This window comes from Fukomys damarensis, unplaced genomic scaffold (genome assembly GCF_012274545.1).
Source record: "Fukomys damarensis isolate Sample0158 unplaced genomic scaffold, DMR_v1.0_HiC HiC_scaffold_35, whole genome shotgun sequence".
NCBI classification, from domain to species: Eukaryota; Metazoa; Chordata; class Mammalia; order Rodentia; family Bathyergidae; genus Fukomys; species Fukomys damarensis.
The window spans coordinates 3,314,667-3,332,764 of NW_022900947.1; the positions used below are offsets into that span (position 1 = coordinate 3,314,667).

Consider the following 18,098-nt stretch of genomic DNA (forward strand, 5'->3'; position numbering starts at 1 on the left):
AGGCAGGGTTGTCAGAGGCAGAGAATCCCCGGAGAGGGAACCCCAGAAAGACTGACTGCAGCTGAACCTGGTCTTGAAAGACCAGGGCACGGGACCGGAAGGGTCTTTTCTGGGGCTCACAGCGCTGGTAACTCTGCACCTGTTAGTTATAGCGGCGGGAGGGTAGGGATTTTAAAAGGCAATCTCTTGACAGGATACAGGCGGGCCCTCGGTGGTTCATACATTCCTGCTGGTTTTAAGTAAAAAACAATCTCATGTCTCCACCACACCTCTGCTCGCCCCCACAGCTGGTTTGAAGCAGAGATTTCCTCATCCCGGACTTATTACAGCCTGACACGGTGTGATGGATTAGTAGGTCTGCTTCTGCGGGGGTCACTGCAGCTCCCCACCTCCTTTCCTAATTGAGTCTCAGGATTTTAAAAACCTCCAGATGACGAGGGACCTCTGCAGACCCAGAAAGGTGGCGGGGGTAGGGGGTGGGGGGTTGCGTTTGGCGCCCCTTGGCGCCTTTCCCACCCTGCCCCGTCCCCAGCAGGCCACTCTCCCTGCGGGCGGGCATCAGATTTGTCTCGCCTTTTGTCCTCAGCACCCAGAAGTGTTCTAGATAAAGCCTCATCACAGGTGAATCTGACGAAGTGAAGAACAGCGAGTAGAAAACTGTCCAGGGCTCAGGTCCACTCCAGCTGCAGCATCCTCGCCCCTGCACAGGGACCGCCCGAGGTTCCCAGAAAGCCTCCCTGCGTGTGGTTCCCTGTGAGACTGTCACCCGACAGGGACCGGAAGGATGTGCGCAGGAGCCCCTGGGCCGGGCCAGCTAACTTCAGATGTCCAGGAAGCCTCCCCACACCTCTGCTTTCAGCTCTTCGACGCGCAGAGTTCCTCCACCTCCCAGATTATGGGGCTGAAACAAATCAAAGTAAGTGAAGAGCTGGATAAATGTGGAACTCAGTCTTGTTTTGCTGTTCCTGGCCTGCTCAGAGAGCTGCTAGTGCTTCTCACCCAAGCCAGCAGCATCACGTGGAGAAAGCACATTGGCCAAGGTGAGGCCAGAGCCTGCCCTGGGCCTCCTGCCTGAACTCTGCCTCCCTTGGGAGGAATGGGAATGCTGTGGGGATGGCCAGTATCTATGGAAACCATCCCTGAGGACCTGTTGGGTATCGGGACACTCGGGTGACTAACAGCCCACAATGCCTACCCCTGTGGAATTCCTGAGACAGATGGAGATGCCACTTGTCAGACACAGCCCTGTCTCCTTGCCAGGAAATGCAAGGGTCGCTGGCAGGATGCAGGCTGCAGGCAGGCCCTCAGATCGTTGAGGCCATCTCTGATGATGACAGGGGAAACTGAGGCCCATGGTTGGGGGTGGGGGTGGGAGGAGAACGTGCAGAGGGCAGAGACCTAGGGTCTCAGAGACCCGGTGTGTGCTGCAGGCTGATGAATGAGTCCCCCCGGGCCTGTCTGTCCCCAGAGCCCTCCCACGTTGCCTCCCTCTGCCCTCAACTCACATCTCACAGGTGAGAACATAGGTGCTGCGAGGTGAGGCCCCTCACCCAGCTCGCAGCTCTGCGCCCTCCCTCCCAGGGCTCCTACCTGGCTGCCATCCTCCCTTCAAGCCCCTGGTTCCTCCACGGTGTCCATGGCCCCTACAACATTGACTTCTCTACTGGGTGCCCCTGTGTCCCGGCACTGAGAGCCCTTCAGGAAACGGATCCTTCCTGTCCCTACACCATGGATGTTCATGAATGCTCCCTCACCATGGAGACCGGAGTATTCATTTTTAGGACACAATGCTTGGAATTTAGGTTTCTCTTTGAGAAGAGACCAAAGGCAGGTATTGCTTGAGAGCCGGGGTTGGCCTTGCAGCACCCTGAGGCCCCCAGAAGATGACAGAGGGGCCGCCTCCCCAACAAGCGGCCTCTTCCTAAAGCCTTTCCATGGCTTTAGGCACCATGAATGCCTTTCTTAGGTGCAGACCGGAAATAGCAAATTCAGGGGGTCCTAGAAGCTGTGCATGCAGGAAGGGGGGAAGTGTGGCTCCTAGAGAGGGGACACAGCATCATAGCACACAGGACCCTTTGGCCCACATTTAAGAGACCCATCCTTATAAAATTACCCTCAATTCAAGGAGACTGAGGGCTGGGGATGTAGCTCAGTGGTGTCATGCCTGCCTGGCAAGCCCAAGGTCCCAAGTTCAATTTCTGGAACAATCTCTGAGTTCACTTATCAGAAAAACCAATATAGGGGAACTGTTATAACCAGGTGTTCTGCACAGTGTTTTCCCAACAATAAAATGGTCATAAAGTAGGTGTCCAACAATGAGAGAAGGGTAGAGCTGAGTGCGATGGCACACACCTTAGCAGCATTCAGTAGGCTGAGGCAGGAGGATGGCTGTATGTTCAAAACCAGCCTGAACTACACAGTGAGATCCTGTCTCAAAAAAATACCCCCTGAAGAAAAGAGACAGAAAGGTAACTGAATGGAGTGGCTTACTTCTAATGTTCTATAGCACGGCAGGGTCACTATGGTTGACAACAAATGTATTACTTCAGAATAGCTAGTAGAGAGGATTTTGAATGTCCCCAACAAAAGGAATGAGGACTTTTTGAGGTTAGGGCTACACCAGTTCCTCTAAGCTGATCAATCATTACTCATTGTGTACAGGCACTGAAATATCACACTACCCCCAAGTTGTGTGGCCTGAGCTCAAACTCGTGAGCCTCCTGTCTCGCTTCCCAGAGTGCTGGATAATGGGTGCACATCACTGTGCCAGTAAATTTTTTAAACCTCTAAAAAATTCAGGATAGCTCAGAAGATGTGCTTAAAAGACCAAGGCTGAGGATAAGCAAAGGGGACATGTCTGGTCCCACAGGACTGAAAGACAGGAGGAAACAGTGGATCCAGCCAGGTGCCCATGCACACATGGCCCACCTGTGTCTCCTGTGTATTCCAAGTGGCTGTCCTGCTCTGCTGGTGGTGACTGTCCCGGGGCCCCATGTGCCTGAAGCACCGGGACGCTCCACCCAGGTGGGGGTCACAGCCTGGAAGGAACAAGTCAAACCCATGGTCCTCGAGGCCTGGGGCTGGGGTTGGGGAAGCTTGAAGCCCCATGTCCTGGAGCTCACTGGCCCCTAAGAGTCGGGGTACTGGCCACCTCCCAGCCCCAGGTGCTCAGGAGTGCCCCGCGGTGGGGCTCTGCGACACTGCACACCAAGGTGGAATTTTCCAAACAGCCTTGTTTTCAGAGGCGGAGCCCAGCCACCAGCTTCTTCCGGCATCCAGAGCCAAGCCCTATTTAGCAGCCTGTGGGGATCAGGTCCCACATGGGGCCTGTGGCCAGGTTGAAGACAGGAGCCCCTGCCCCAGGTGAGGTTGCCGCAGGCTTACAGCGCCACCTGGGGCTCCGGCAACACTGGAAGCTCCAGCACTTTAGTCCCCTGGGCCGCACATGTGTCCTCCCCTCACTGCCAGGGTTGCTCTGCTACCTCAAGGGCCCCTGACTCTTCCTCACTTCCTACCCTTCCAGGCACCGCCCTGCCTCTGCTTCCTGGGCCCTGGCAGAGAGAGCCTGCTGGTCACTCAGGAGGAGCCTACAGCCCTGCATAATGTGTGCCTAGGTCCCCTTCACCCTGACACTGACTGAGTCAGGGAGTGGATACTGAGGCCCAGGTAGGAACCCACAGCCACTAAACAGACGGGATCTGAACCCAGAGCCCTGCGGAGGGCCACTGACCAACTGGACACCTGGTTGCTTCTGGTCCTGGAGGTGAGATGCGCCCCCCCCATCCGGAGCCCACCTTCTCCAGCCTGAGAAGAGGGTGTAAGACTTAAAGTCTCACTTCCACTCCATGGAGCGTGAACAGCCGAAAGGGCCTCCACGATGCTGAGTCCTATAGCCCAACAATGGCTCCGGAGGGAAGACCCAGGGCCTTACTTCCGAAAGCTGTGAACAGCCAAAAAGGCCTTCACATGCTGGGCCCTAACACCCAGCAAGGCTCCAGGAGCTCGATGGAGAAACAAGAAACCCAGGAGGGAACACACCAGGCTAGATGGTAAACAGACCTTTATTAGTCTGGCCAGACGGCACTCCCGGAGCCAGGTAGCTCAGAGAGGCGACTGCTCAGGGGCTGAGGTCTTTTTATAAGGTTTTTCTAAACAAAAAGTCAGGGAATTCACAGAACAAGACTGCAAACACATTGCTTATCTCATGTAGGAAATGTTCTACGGTCACCTTTTGTCATATCATTCGCCCCTGGGCTGGCTGGTAGCCGAGTTAGCAATTAGCCTATGAAGAGGCAGAGTCTCTGGCCTATTACCATGGAGTCACTTTAGCTTATTCAAGTCTTACTAGGGCAGTGGTGGGAGGTCAGAACCCCAGTTCTAGCATCTCCTGTGTGACTGGGTGAGCGCAGGTCTCCTCTTGCCGAAGACAGGGCGTCCCCGGAGCAGCCTCAGACCTCCCGGGCTTGGAGGGGCCATCTTCCCTCTGGCCCCCAGCCCCTACTTCCTCACAGCCGCCCACCCACCACCTGAGACAGGTGCCCTCCAAATATGCACCTGCTGCGGCCTTCCCTCCTGCCTGGGAAGCCTGGCTCCTGGGTGTCCCAGAGGCTCCCTGTACCCAACACACAGGGCCCTCTTGCTCCCTCCCCTCTGGGGACGGGACAGACCCTGACCCCACCCCGTGTCCCTGCCCTATGGTTCTGGTACATCTGGGTGTCCCCTGCAGCTGGGCCTCGGCACCAGGAATTTGGCTTGGCAAATAACTGTGTCCCCACGGAGCTCCTGGGACCCGTGGGGAGCAGGCTTTCACGTTTGTTGTAGGGGGAGTGCGTTCCTGAGGCCAGCCCTGAAGGCCGCGGGTGTCCCTCTCTCCAGCTGGGACCTTTCCTATGCCCCTCCCAAACCTGGCTCCAGCCTCCTCTTTCAAAGCAATTTGGGTGTTTTGTTTTTGTTTTTTTGTTATTTGGGTTTTCTTGGACTGGGTTTTGGTAAATGCTACCTAACCCAGGCCGTCCTTGAACTTGCATATGGCAGGTGTGTGTTACCCCCCGGGCTATCCCCTCAGCCACTGAGCCTGGCAGGCTCCCCAGGCACCTGCCCCAGCTGTGATGGTCAGTCTTTCCACCTGGGCCTCCTTGCCGTCCCCTGTCCTGATTGCTCTCATCTGGTAGAGCCAGGCATTCCCTCCTCCTGGGCTTCCAGCCCTGCCCCAACCCTACTCTCCCAGCCCTCCTGGTCCTCGCCCAGCACACAAGCATCCCCGGCCTGTAGGGTACTCCAGCAAAGACAGCCAGGACACTGAGACCAGCAGGCCTGGGGTCCCACAGAGGAGAGAAACAGCAGCTCGCGTGGGCCGCTTCCGGTCTCCCAGACCTCGCAACAGTTCCCCCAAGTCCTGGGCAGGGCAGGCTGCTTACACCGGGAAAGGACCCAGCCCCGGGCCCCAGAGCACAGGCGTCCACAACGCACCAGCTGAGCCCACAGCAGGATGAGCTACACCCGGCTGGAAGGAGAGGAGCCCTAGGAAAGAGCCTGAAAGCTCCTCCTCAGGCCTTCCCTGCCCATAATGGGCTGTACACAGAGCTCCCCTCACACTCAGAGCTGTTCTCAATCCAGCGGCCCCAGAGGGGCCAGGACACCTAACTAAGCCCTGCCCCTGCCCTAACCCTAACCCTGCCCCATGGGCTCCTCTTGCCCCCCCATACCTTGCCTGGCAGTCCCTGCTGTCCCCATCTGCACAAAAGGCCACCGTGGTTTTGGGATCGCCACCATGCACAAGATCACAGAGCCAGAGAGCAGCAGACTGCACTGAACAGTGGCAGCTCCACACCTAGTCCAGGGCCACTGTCCCCCGGCTGGACTTTCTAGGTGGGTCATACGGATCCTCCGCCCACGAAGGTCCACGGGATTTCTGGCCACACAGGATCCAAGTGGTCTGGGCTGCTGCTCACCACCTACTCTGGTGCCATGAGCGTTACTGTGTCTGTTGCTTTTCTCTCTTTGCTGAGACAAAATACCCAACAGCCAAAGTTACAGGGGAAACATTCATTTGGCTCACAGTTTCTAGAGGTTTTTGCCCATAATCGGCTGGCACCAAGGCAGGGTGGCAGAGGGGCAACAGTTCATGGCAGTGCGAGACAGCAAAAGCAACAAGGGACATTAACCTAATCTTTTTGCCTTTTACTCATACTGCTCAGGGTGGGTAACACTCACTCCCTTAGTCCTAGTGCCCTCGGGCCCAGCCCCACCGCGAATCAAACACACTCTAGACTCAGCCACCTCCAAAATAGCCCCGCTTCATTCACATGAGGCATGGGGGGGCATCCAAACACAAGCCATAACAGGTACTTTTATTTATTTTTGTTTGTTTGTGTTTTTTGAGACAGGGTCTCACTATGTAGTTGAGACTGACCTGGAACTCACTATGTAGCCAAGGCTGGTCTTGAACTCACAGAGATCCTCCTGTCTCAGCCTCCCAAGTGCTGGGATTACAGTCGTGCGCCACCACGCCCAGCTTTTTTATTTTTTATTTTTTTGAGTCAGGGCTACTCTATGTAATTCAGGCTGGCCTTGAATTCAGGGTGATCTTCCTGCCTTAGCCTTGCAAGTGCTGAGATCACAGGCTTGACTAACTCAATTACAATGCCTAGTAAGAGCCCGGTGTAGTGGTGCATGCTTATAATCCCAGCACCCGGGAGGATGAGGCAAGAGGGTTGGTGAGAGTTCAAGGCCAGCCTGGGCTGCATAGTGAGTTCAAGTCCAGGATGAACTATATATCGGGACAATGTCTCACAAATATTTTTTTAATTGCTCTTATTGCCAGGCATGGTGGTGCACACCTGTAATCCCAGCACTTGTGAAGCTGAAGCAGGAGAATTGCCACAAGTTCAAGGCCAACCTGTGGTAACAGTGAGTTCAAGGCCAGCCGGAAGTATATCACAAGACCCTGTCTCAAAAAACAAAACAAAAAAAATTCCCTTTTATTTTTACTCAACTGTTCTCCAAAGCATGTTGTGTGGCGAACACTAAGGACTCGGAAATGACTCAGAAACCAGCCCTTCTCAGTGTATAGGGAGAGAGATTATGTCCTCTTTCCCATTTTTCTGCTTTTAATAAACCTAATACATTTGCTTTTTTCTAGTGAGCTTAGAGTGAACGTATAAAAAGATGTTATCATTGTTGTGTAGGGTTAGAACTCAGGGCCTGGCACCTGGAGACAAGCTCTTGACCACTCAGCTCTTGTCCTCTTATTTTATTTTTGAAAAAGAACTTTTCCTTCCCCGTGATAGTTGTTCCTTCCAGTGTGGAAAACGTGGCAAGCTCAGGTGTGACCAAGAAGAGAGTGCACAGCCTGAGACCCTGCTGTACAAGGTAGCCATGGAGACGTGGCCCCTGAGCTTCCGGTCTCCTTCTCTCCCACAGGGTACTTCCGGTTGGCCGGAACTTCCCTTAGAGGCCCCAGCAGGTACCCGGGCAATGGCCACGGGTGACTGCTGGAACAGGAAATGTCTGGAAAGGAGACAGGGTGTGGCCGAGTCACTGATGGTCTATCCTCCAGATGCAGCTCTGGGCCAGAGGTTTCAGAAATCTGAGAGGCAGAAGCACTGTTTGACTCTGAATGGCACAAAAAGGGCCGGTTGTGAAGGTCAAATGTGAGGAACCATGCCAGCCCTGAAAATACCTGCAGGAAGTGGTGTGGTGGTGCACGCCTATAATCCCAGCACTCAGGGAGGCTGAGGCAGGAGGATCGCTGAGCATTTGAGGCTAGTCTGGACTTCATAGGGAGACCCTGTCTCAAAAACAAAAACAAACAAGATGACCAAGCATTGCTAACTGCAGCCAGAGCTGAGGGATGGATGGAGTCTTTATTTCCTATTCCCACAGTCAGGGAGGGAGTCAGCCCGCTGTGAAGAAATGCAGCCACTCCCTAGCCAATGCACACAGGTGGGTGAGCGGAGGCTCCAGGGAACAGCTGCGGGCCCCAGGCCCCAGCAGGTGAGGGGACAGGGGCTCCTCCGCCTCCACCAGGGCCCCAGGCTGGCAACCAGCGAGGCTCGGATCCTGATTTTTCACTGCTCCATGTAGCTGGTCTTTGATTTGCCAGTGCGCCAGAGGCCTCCAGGCCTCATGCAGGGTAGGGCACGACTGAGCTGTTGCCTCCCTTCCCCACCACGAGGTGGTTTTGCCTGAAGTCCGGGCACCCGCAGGCTCAGAACCCATGGGGACCTTCAGGGTCATGCTCAGATGTGGCTGAAAACCCCTGATTACTTTTGACATCGCAACTTAAAGGAGCAGAAGCTGAGTTGGGCTCACGACCTTAATTGTGGCTCCAAGGCAGGGTAGCATCGCGGAAGGGCCTGGCGGAGAAGAGTGGCTCACAGCATGGGGAACAGGAAGCAGAGCCAAGGGAGGGGCTGGGAGAGGAGGAGCCTTCTGGGCCACGCCCCAATGAAGTGCCCCTGCCTCCCGCCAGGCCCCGCCCCCTTCAGCTGTGAACTGAGCCCTGTGGTCCGTCCCCTCCCGAAGCCCCGCCCCTGAGCACAGAAGGCCTTTGGGGGCATCTAGATAGCAACCATAACATCTTACAATATCCATTTGTAACACTTTAAAATAAATCTTTAGCCAGGGGGCCTGGGATTTAGCTCAGTGGTGCCGCTGCCTGCCTCACAAGCACAAGGTCCCAAGTTCGATCCCTGGTACCAAAAAAAAAAAATCTTTAGCACAGCCGCTACTCTGGAAAATCTGAAATAGGTGTGGAGTAGAGAAATAGTACAATGAGCCCCCAACACTCATCTTCACAGCAATTGGTATCCTTGTTGGCTTTTTCCTCTTGAGACAGGGTCTCCCTATGTAGTTCAGGTTTTCCCTAAACTCCCTTACCTCTGCCTCCCAAGTGCTGGAATACAGGCCTGTGCCACCACACCTGACTTTCATCGTTTTGTTGTTTTGCTTTAGAGACAGGCTCTCACTGGGTAGTTCAGGCTGGCCTTGAATGCACAGAATTTTACAGGTGAGAGCACTACACTGAGCTGCTCAGTATTCTGATCTGCTTTCTGCCTCCTCATGGTCTTACACTTAATTTCCCTGGACTCTTGGGCCCATCTCAGATTCACCAGTTCACCTTAAAATACTTCACCTTAGGGCTGAGGATTTAGCTCAGTGGTGCCACCTCACAAGCGCAAGGTCTTGAGTTTGATTCCTACCAGAAAAAACAGACAAAAAAACTTCACCGTAAACTGCTTTGATGTGCATGGCTGTAATCCCAGCTCTTGGGAGGCTGAGGCAGGAGGATCACCTCGAGTTCGAGGCCAGCCTGGGCTACATAGTGAGTTCAAGGACAGCCTGAACTGCATTGCAAGACCATGTTTTAAAAAAAAGTCACTGTGTTCTACATTTTCCCCTTAGTAAGACACCTTGAGAGCACAACCGGGTTGGAGCCGAGTAACAAGATGGCAGCGGTGGCCGTAATGGGTCTTTCCAGGCTGGAGTCGCAACAGCAGTGGTGGCAGCCATATCAATATCTCTGCCCTAATTCACCGCACCCTTATTCTAGTCGGCCACCTTGCTGTGAAAGCGAAGCAGAGGCTGCCGCCCTGAAACAAGTAGCCTAACCTAAGCAACAGCAAGAAACGCCTCACAAACTGCGACCTGGCAAAAGAAAGAAAAGAAAAAATTAACTGAGCAACGGTGATAGGGTTTCCTTGGCCAATTCTGGGCCCTATAAGGCCAGGCAAGGCCTCTGTTTTCCAGCTCCTGTGCCCTCCATAGCTGCTCAGGGAAAAGCCCAGGGCCTCCGGCCTCCCCTCAGGCTTGAGGCTCAGCCCCAGGCTCCACCTTCATCCCCCAGGATGGTGAGCAGCAGCAGGACAGCTGCTCCAAGCCCAATTCATTGTTGGAGGGAAATAAAAACTGGCGCAGAAGATCGGGTCTGGCTCCTTCAGGGACCATTACCTGGCAATGAACATCTCCAAGGGCCGAGGGCAAGGAAGTGGCAGTGAAGCCAGAGTCTGCGAAGGCCAGAAGGCCAGGCGTAACGTGTGAGTCATGGGCCTTCCGGGACCCCGCCTTGAAGATTCTTCACTTCCTGGTGAAGAAGGTTCACAGTGAAAACTGTACTTAAATTAGCAGATCGGATGAGCAGTAGAATTGAATATGTGCCTACAAAGCATCTTATGCACAGAGACATTAAAGCCAGATAACTTCCTAGTGGGTATTGGGTGTCACTATAGTAAGTTATTACTTACCATGTTTGGTTTGGCCAAAAAGTACAGAGACAACAGGACAAGGCAACACATACCGTACAGAGAAGATAACAACCTCACTGGCACCGCCTGATTTGCTAGCATCAGTGCACATCTTGGTACTGAGCAGTCATTGAGAGGACATGGAATCATTATGCTTTGATTTTTTGTTTGTTTTTGGGTGGGTTGTTTTTTTTTTGGTACCAAGGATCGAACTCAGGTTCTTGTGTTTGTGATGCAGGTGGCAGAACCACTGAACTAAATACCTAGCTCATGTTTTGATGTATTTTAATAGAACCAGCCTGCAAAGTCAAGGACTCAAGGCTGCAACAACAAAAGAACAAAAATATGAGTAAAAGAAGATGTTCACTCCTGTTGAAGTTTTTTGTTTTTGTTTTTTGAGACAGAGTCTCACTATGTAGTTGAGGCTGACCTGGAACTCACTGTGTAGCCCAGGCTGGTCTCGAACTCACAGTGATCCTCCTGCCTCAGCCTCCTGAGTGCTGGGATTACAGGTGTGCGCCACCATTCCCCAGCGGCTGTTGAAGTTTAATGTAAGGGCTTTCCTGCAGAATTTGCCACGTACTTAAACCACTGCCGTGGACTGCGCTTTGAGGAAGCCCCAGATTACATGTGGCTGAGGCAGCTATCTCATACCCTTTTCAGGACCTTGACTCACCAATGACCACACATCTGATTGGACAGTGTTTAAGCAGAAAGCACACAGCAGGCGGACTCTTCCAGGGGCCAGGGTCAGCAGGCCTGAACCCCCATGGGAAGCAAACTGACAAAACCAAGAGTAACACAAAAGGCTTCTAAGCATGAATTGAAGAACAGAAGTAGCAGAGCAGGTGAACGGAGCAGCCTTTGTTTCTCCCCAAATCTAGAAATTCTAGTTCATATGTACACTAGCCAGTGGTTGTGGACAGCCGCTTACTTGGTGTAAAGAACTTAATTTCTCAGGGCAGCATTGCTGATGCTTTCTCGAGTTGCAGCGGCTGTAATTGTGAATAATAACTGAGATAGTGAAACATGGTGTCCAGTTTTTTATTGCATTTTTTTCAAGTGAAAAAGTTAACTAAATGGTTCACACACACACACACACACACACACACACACATACACACATCGGTGGAGAAATTCTGCAGATGCCAATTTTTTGTTAAAACCTTTTATTTTGAAAGATCCTGGGCTGGGGATTTAGCTCAGTGTTTCCACCGCCTGCCTCGAAAGCTCAAGGACCCGAGTTTGATTCCCCATACCAAAAACAAAACAAAATGTGAAAGATCCTGCTGTGAGATCTCATTTCAGAACGGTGCAAACAGTCTTCAGTCACAATTGTGAGGGTTATACACGCCCACAATTGTGCATTCTTAAGGTTTTCCATCCCTGGGGTTGGCAAGTTGTTCACTTAAAACATTCTTTCAATGGTTGGCCTCCGGTTTGCAAGCCAGCTAATATGGTAGCAGCCAGATTCCAGTGTTTGAGCATATGAAACACTCTGCCTGCTTACCTGTGCTAGAAATAACAGCATCTAAAGTGAAGACTTAACAAAAATCCAGTGACTACTAGATTGTCCTTAGCCTTCTGCATTAACTCTGTAATGTTCTTGGTATTAAGAAAAAAGCATATTTGTCACAAATTTAGTTAACATCTTACAACTGAACATATATGTACGTTACTTAGGTCTGTAATCACTGTAAACATCTGTATGATCTGGGATTTTGTTTTTATTTTGAAATGGGAGCTTTTTTTGTTTACAAGTTCATTAAAAACTAAAAACTGTTGCTCAGTGGTTCACTGCCTGCCTCACAAGTGTAAGGTCCAGAGTTCAATTGCAGGTACCAAAAAAACCCAAAAAAAACAAAAACTAAAAATTGTTTCTGAAAAAAATAAAGTGTAACCACAGTGCATACTTAACACAGTATAATCATTTAATATGTCTGAGATATCATAAAGGTACCCTAGTGTCTTTTTAGACATTCAGACCTGGTGCACTGCCTTCAGCTTATAGGAGGGCTGTGAAAGTGCCCAGAGCCATTCTTTTCCAGTAGAAGCAATTCTGATGTTAAGAATCCTCATAGAGGTACGAAGGGTTTCCCACCCACTACCAGCTCTGTGGGAGGGTGGCTGGTCCCCATCTTCTCCGGAGAGGGGACTGAGGCTGAGGACAGGGAAGTGGCCCCTGAGGAGCTGTGGGGCAGGGAGAAAATGCCTTGGCCATCTTTGAACCCAAGACCTCTGCCAAATTGCCTAGGCTGGGCTGGAACTTGGGTTCCTCCTGCATCAGCCTCCAGAGTGCTGGAATTAGACATAAACCACTACGGCTTTTCTTTAAAATGTTAAAAGGTCTAGCAGGTTTGTTACTGAAGCTGCAGGTTGTTTTCCTACTCAGTACCATTTTCAAGTAGCCGAGCCGCAGGAATCCTGGAAGCCTTCTCCAGGCGGGGCTGGGCACTGGCTGAAGGCAGCGCCTGGGCTGCCACAGGGCTTCTCACAGGAAGGGCACGAGGTCCGGGCTCAGGCTTCAACACCATATGGTGGATCCGTGTGGGGCCGACCCATGTGGGACCTGGGTTTCAGCATTAGGAAAAAGTGTAAGGAGTCAGGGTCGCGGGTGCAGCGGCCAGAGCCTGACACTGCGCTTTCACTCTGCAAGTGCACAGTGGCTGCTGGGGCAACAGGCATCGGTGACTCTGGACTCTGGTGTGGTGACAGATGGCACAGTGTCAGCCCATGCTGAAGTCCCTCCCCAACCTGGGATACCGTACTCACCACCCCCAGGACCTGAGAGGTGCCCCTCACCCCTGCGGGCCTCAGGGTAAAGTCTGGGCTCCAGATCGGGCAACCGAGGCCCTCACCACCCCTGTTCGTCTCCCTTTCAACCAGAACCCACTGGACCACAGCTGGATGCTGGAATAGCCTGCCCAGGTGGCCCCAGAGGACACTAGGGAGGGGCACAGCTCCTGAACTCTACTCTCAGCTCTCCAATTGTTTTCATTTTTGGAGACAGGGTCTCACTACGTAGCCCACACAGGCTGGTCTCAAATTTGTGGCAATCCTGCCTCAGCCTCCTGAGTGCTGGAATTACAGGCATGCATAATCACACTAGGCTTTTATTACCCTATTTTCTGGTACCTAGGATTGAACTTGGGACCTTGCGCTCGCCAGGCAGGCACAGCACCACTGGGCTACATCCCTGGCCCTCTATTACTTTTAATCTGGGAAATTCCAATTTTACAGATGAGGCCACTCAGCGACTGGTTGGTCACAGCAACAAACCCACCTGGCTCCTCCAGGGCTCGGAGACCCCACTTCTGTGTCATCTAAAGAGCCTCTGTCTCCGCGTGGCCTCGTGTCAAGGTGGCTGTGCCACTGGGCTCTCGTGTTGTCGCTCCTGAGAAACCCCACGGCTCCAGCCGCACCACCAGCCTGGACTTCACCAGGTCCCGAGGGGCTGTGAGGGGGAACTTGGGTGCAGAAAGGGACATACCTTCTAAAGAAGGGGGTGCCAGGGGTGGGGTGTCGCCCATTTCCTCAGACTCCCCAACGATGCGGAGGGATGTGGGGAGAGCAGTTAATGGTGTGTTTTGATTTTTATTAGCCCGTGTTTGCAGTAATAAGGGTCACTTTCTCCTGGGGAGTAACAGCTTCTTTTCCCCTCCCTTCTGTCCCCCCTCCTGCCAGCTCTTGGTCCCTTCCCGAACATTTGCAAAAGATCTTTCTCGCTATTCGCTGTATCTTTTAGTTCCCTATTTATCCTTTGGGTTTCTCATGTGAGAGAAACCAAGCTATATTCAAGCTTGTGTGTCTGAATTCACGTAAGATTACGGTCTCGGTCTCAAGGTGCCTCCATTTCCTACAGACGACTCAAGCTTATCCTTCTTTATGCCAGAGTAGCACTCCACTGTGTGTAAATACATTTTCTTTTTCCATTCATCTATTGATAAGACACATTGGCTGCATCCAAAATTTAGTTGTGAATTGTGCTGCCAAGAATATGGGTATGAAGATTCTCCAGAATTTGATTTTTTTTGTTTGTTTTTTGAGACAGGGTCTCACTGTGTAGTTGAGACCGACCTGGAACTCACTGTGTAGCCCAGGCTGGCCTCGAACCTACAGTGATCCTCTTGCCTCAGCCTCCCAAGTGCTGGGATTACAGGCGTGCGCCACCACACCCAGCTTATTTGGTTTCTTAATGACAGCCATTCTCTCCGGAATAACATGCTTAGTTGGTGTAGAAGAATAAAACATTACTCGCAGGGGTTTGGGCCCTTTGATGTCTGTTGCAGGACTGAATGTTTGCGGACCTTGCTTGCTACCTCTTAGAGCTAGCTCTGGAGAGCTGTCCTGGTGGACTCACTTCTTTCATCCTTCAGCTGTTTTTTTCTTCATTGAGTTTATTGGTACATTTTAGGAATACAGTGCAGTTACATTCATCATTGGGATCTTGTACCTTTACACGACAGGTCTTGGTTCTCATTTTTTCCCCTTGTCCCTGCCCTCCCTTCAGCCCCTCCTCCCCTCCTTCAGCTGTTTTTAAGGCGGGCTCACACCGGCCACATCAGGGGTCCAGTGCGAGCTTTAGTGGGTGTCCTCACCTGGTGACCACCTGCTCCCCCAGCTCTCCAGCCAGAGCACCAGCCAAGGGGCCTCGCCTGCCTGCCCGCCTCGCTGCTACCCAACACCTTGCGATTGGGGCAGGGAACGCCTGGCTGCAGCATCCGCACTCCCGGAAGGTAACATCAGGGAGACCCGGGCAACATGAGGGATCTGGGGGCCTCTCCACAGGGTCTAAGTGAGGCCTTACCCGTACCAGGAGGAGTCAGGCTGCCCTTGGTCAAGGAATCTCTAGCCCGGCAAACAGGAAGAGGCCCAGCCCAGATCGCGCAGTCAGGGGGGACCGACTGTGACTTCTGTTCCCTCCTGCTCAAACGCCAACATGAAGACACAGGAGAGTGGGCAAGTCTGGGCTAGGGGGGCACTGCAGCCCTCAGCTGTGGGGCACCCACATGTGGGGGTGGCTGAGGGCAGCTGCGAGGTCTCAGGGCAGCATGGCTGCCAGGACTCAGGCTCTGGCGCTGGTGACTCGTGTCGTCCAGGCAGCGTCCCCAGCCTGAGCCAGGCCAGCCCAGGCTCCTGTTATCGCCGACTGGCAGCCTGCAGCTGTGGGAGGATGTGGGATTAGTGTGACATCTGTGACCACTAGGAACTGCACCCAAAAAAAGCCATGGAGCGTGGCGCTGGGCCCTTGACAAGAGGCTCGGCCCAGGGAGGCCTCTGCCCCGAGCCCAGCTTTGGCACAGGGCCAGGCTGTACAGTATGAAGGAAGGGCTGTGCCAGGCTGGAACCACACAGGGTCCCCAGAATCAGGTCCACCATTGGCTCAGTGCCCTGGGAGGGGTACAGGGATGGGGGCATGCAAGCTGCCAGGTTTGGGGGCTGCACCGGGTACCCTGAGAGTCCAGGAGCACCCACTGTTCACCCTGAGGAGCCCCTGGGACAGTCCCTCGGACTCTGTAACCGGCAGTGAAAGGCACGCTGGGCTGGGCCAGAGTTGGAAGGACGGGGCCTGGGGGCCCCCAGAGGAGTGGACCCCACCCAGGATTCAGGCTCTAGGTGCCTGGGACATGGGGGGCAGCGCCAAAGCCTCCACCCCGCTCCTGTGGGTGGCGGGGCTCACGGAATCTTCAGCTGTGTGTTCTGAGACCAGCTGGCCTGCCAGGCCCGTGACGGGGCTGCTGGTGGCAAGGGCTGTCCATTGTGCTCTCAGGAGGCCACTGAAGGGAAGAGGGTCAAGTGTCTGCTTGCAAGCTCCTGGCCTTGGCCTGCTCTGAGGACCAACACGGAAGGCAGCCTCAGCTTGCACGAGTGGCCTTACCCACCCCCGTCTAGAGGGGGACACAGTCCCCATCTGCGACCAGCCTGAGTGACAGGGTAGACAGAGCTGAGGTGCCGGGCTTGCACTGCCTTCCCCCACAGGTGTCCTGTACCCTGGCTCTAGGAGGGCAGGCCTGCCTGGTCCTATGGTCACATGCCACGGCCAGCAACCCTGCCAGCTCTGTGGACTCCATGGAAACCAAGGGCACCGACCCAGCCAGTGTCCTTGAAGGACTCCACTGCCACGGACGAAGGAGGAAGGGAGGAAGGGGTAGCCCGCAAAGTCGTGATTTTCTCCTGAGTTACAGGATGCCTGTGGCAATTTCCTCTTTGCATTTCCAACCTGTTGTTTCCTGTCAGGTACAGGTGGGCCATGGGGAACACGGGGTCCCCTCAGCCTGGGGACAGAGTTGTGTCTTATTGACCACTGAATCCCAGTGACCCTGAGGAAGGCTGTTTCATCAACCCTGTGACAGAGGTCCTTGAATGACCTCCACTCACACCCAGGGACACGGAGCTGGCCCCAGAAATGACCCTGCCAGTGGTGGGATGAGGAAAAGGCCACTTGGCAGAAGCAAGGACCACACTGCCCACAGTTGGGCTCTGTGGGATTCTGGCGAGTGCTTTTGGAGTCTCTGCAAAACAGGGCAACTGAACTGGGTGTGGGGTCTGCAAACCCCAACATTCTGGGGACTGAGGCAAGAAGGTCACTTTCAAGACCAGCTTGGGCAACCTAGGAAGATCCTGTCTTGAAAAAAAGGGCTGCAGGCGTGGTGGCGCACGCCTGTAATCCCAGTACTCAGAGGCTGAGGCAGGAGGGTCGCTGTGAGTTTGAGACCAGCCTGGGCTACACAGTGAGTTCCAGGTCAGTCTCAACTACATAGTGAGACCGTCTCAAAAAAAACAAAAAGGGGCTGAGGGTGTAGCCCAGCATACAGGCTCCAAGTCCAATCCCAGTACAGCAGAAAGTGAGGCGGCAGCAGTCACCATAACAGAGTGTGTACAGTGCCTGGCCTGTGATGAGCCCAGCAGGTGCTCAGCATCAGGAGGTGGCATCATTACCAGTTACTGCTTGTCTGAGCATGGGAGGGGCCCCAAAGATGCTAACCAACCATGCCCATGGCGTAAGGCAGTGGCAGGCTGAGGCAACAATGGTTTCCTGCCTCTTGAGTCTGCCTGCAACAGTGCCAGCCTGAGGCCACTGCCCTGCCTCTTTCAAGGAAGAACCCTCGGTGCTTCTGTTCCTGGACTTCTGTGCATACGCAGGCAGGCCCTGGGCACTGCACAGCCACTTAATATGTGCCTGGAGCAACAGACACAGCAGCATTGGTGCTAAGAGCAGTGGCCCAAGCTGTGGGTGACTGAGGCCTTTCTGCCCCTTGCCTGTTCTACAGAGCTCAGCTGCGAGGCCAGAACTGCTGGGGCAGGACCAGGCCTGAGCTGCCTCCCTGAGCCCCTGCTGTGCCAGTGTGAGCACTGGGAAACTGTGCAGAAGGCAGATCACAGGAGAGGTACCCAACCTCACGCACCTTCTACGGGGCAACTCCCGCCGTGAAGGGGGCTGTCCCGGCACAGAGCGGGTGCTGTGCCCCTCAACAACACATAGGAAACTGCTGCCACCAAGGAGGAAGCTGCAGCCCGAGCCCAGTGAGTTGGGCAGAGAGACTAACTTCGGCATGCTGCCTGCTGACCGGCCAGGGAATTTCTCCCACCCAAGAGGGCTCCTGGGCACAAGTTCCCTTCCCCCGCTTTCCCAAGGCAAACCAGCTGGTGACTGGGGCACCAGTAGTCTGTCACTTCAAGCCTACAGACATAGAGGACTTTATAAAAAATGCTGTTGAGGGCTGGGCATGGTGGTGCACGCCTGTAATCCCAGCACTGGGGAGGCTGAGGCAGGAGGATCACTGTGAGTTCGAGACCAACCTGGGCTACACAGTGAGTTCCAGGGCAGTCTGAACTACATAGTGAGACCCTGTC

At 53.7% G+C, this 18,098-nt stretch overlaps 1 pseudogene; it reads left to right on the top strand.

The window, feature by feature from the left end:
• The first annotated feature begins 7,377 nt into the window (after positions 1–7,377).
• Positions 7,378–11,130, top strand: LOC104874725 (annotated as a pseudogene).
• The last annotated feature ends 6,968 nt before the right edge of the window (positions 11,131–18,098 follow it).